This window comes from Palaemon carinicauda, chromosome 17 (genome assembly GCF_036898095.1).
Source record: "Palaemon carinicauda isolate YSFRI2023 chromosome 17, ASM3689809v2, whole genome shotgun sequence".
NCBI lineage: Eukaryota > Metazoa > Arthropoda > Malacostraca > Decapoda > Palaemonidae > Palaemon > Palaemon carinicauda.
In genome coordinates this window covers 41340382-41342750 of record NC_090741.1, presented here as the reverse complement: position 1 = coordinate 41342750, position 2369 = coordinate 41340382, and positions in this window count along the sequence as shown.

The following is a 2369-nucleotide window of genomic DNA, read 5'->3' as shown; positions in this document are numbered from 1 at the left end:
TAGAGAAATAAGCTGCCGCAACGGAGGTCTGCGCTCTATTGAATGCCCCTCCAGTTACAATATAGTTGTGCTATTTTAATCTTGTTTCCATTGCTTTTCCACTTTGCCCAGTATATCTATAACCACATTTATTACATGGTATTTAATAGACAGACGTTTTTTATTATTACTGTTTTATATGTGTTGTTTTTTAGTATCAGATTAATTCCAAATGATTTCAATTGGGGTTACTCACATTAAAATCGTTTTTGTAAAATCCATAAAAGGTTTTCCTTGCTTTTTGACAGGCTTTGTCTATGAAATGGATCCTTTAAAATTGATATTCTCGGAATTTTTCTAAGCTCGGCTTCAAGCAAATGGACAACTGGTGTCTATAATGATTTTCTTTGTATAATATCTGACATAATTTTTTAGATAACATCTTAACTACCCTGGGTTACGGTATAAACTTTGCTAAGAAGGTAGAAACAAAAATATCTTCTAGAAAGGGGATAATTGTATCCCGAAAAATAACGAAAAATTACATAAAGTAGGAAAATAAGATTAAAAAAATAACAAACATTCGGTACAAAAGTGAAGAATAATTAAACCAAATTGACAAATTACTCGATGAAAAATCCCAATTACACAAATCATATCTAAGTCAGAATATTCAATGTAATTTTCTAGAAGGAATTACAGGATTATATCCCATTTGAAAACAAGTTATTACATCAATAGTATTCAGCATACTGGAAGTTACATTAAATTAATAAGTGCCTCCATAAAATGCAATTTGCCCCGTGTGCTATAGAAATATATAATGGCAGTCTTCTATTTTTAGTACTATATATTCATATTCGTGTGCAATATATATATATATATATATATATATATATATATATATATATATATATATATATATATATATATATATATATATAGGCAAAGATATACGCAAATAACATATTATTATTATTATTATTATTATTATTATTATTATTATTATTATTATTATTATTAATACTAGCAAAGCTACAGCCGGCAAGAAAACAGGGAAAAATATCCCAATGAGGAAAGTAAATTAGCAAATAAATAAACTATATGAGAAATAATAAACAATTAATATAAAATATTTTAAACACAGTAACATCAAATCAGACATTTCATATATAAACAATAAAGACTTGTCAACCTGTTCAACATAAGAAAATTTGCTGCAAATTAGAACTTTCGAAACAGTAATAAAATTCCCACATAATACACTACTTAAAGAGAATAAAACATGCATACAAAATAACAAAACAAAATAGCAAGGTCATAATCGCATGGTATTGTATGCAAACTATTATTATTATCATCATCATCATCGTCACTTCTCAATTCCTCCTTCAATGGCTCAAAGGATTCAAACGTGGTCCCTCCCACTCTCACAATGTAAACATCCGCTTAACGGGTTCCAGAAGCAGTGATTGGTTCAGAATTATACCACGTCATCACTGCCACGCCTCCAAATCATGCGAAGGACCAATCACGGGCGAGTGTTAAGTGGCAGAGAGACACTAAATGTTTTCCTCTTTGCTCCTTTGTTGCACAGATCTGGCTAAAGGATTCGACAATAATGGACATCAATCCGTCTTTATCTCGAGTTAAAAGACGAAGAAATGAAGCCAAAAAGACACAATTTTCAGCTTTTTTTCTAAACAGCTAGAGGGATGGAAAAATAGAAGAAGAAGAGGTGATGTGAAAATAAACAGGATAGGCGGCAAATTCACACCTTGTGGGGAGCAAGTCACTTGACTGGCGTCAAGGTCACGTCTTGTTTTAACTTCAAAGCCTTCAAGGTCAAACGTCCGGCTTCCATCGCCTACTGGCTGTTTTTATTCAATGCCACTGAGGGTTACATATATGGGAGCGGACACATTCATGCGTACACACATACACACCTATATAATCTTAAATAACTCGATCTCTTGAATAGGCACTTCTCACACACGCCCCTCCAGAGGATTTTAATTTAAAGATTCTTGCCAAGTCTTTTCAGGGTGATGTTAGTATTCACGTGTCTTTCCCCACTTTGGATGACCCCTTACAACAACAAAAACAACAACAATAAAAATAACAACAAATGCTGCCATTCCCAGCTGCACTGCAAGACAAAGGCCTCAGACATGACAATTCCTGTCTGGGGTTTGGCCAGTTTTCATAACCACGCTGGGCAGTGCTAATTGGTGAGGTGGGAGGCTTTAGTATGTTCGCTCACAGCAAACCATCCTAGTATGGGTGGCCCTGACTGGTACAGCTTTGCTGATCATGGCAATACGCAAACCCTTACACCACGTTAAGGTATCCCCACACAGAAAGAGTCCAATAGAGTCCGCTAAATACCA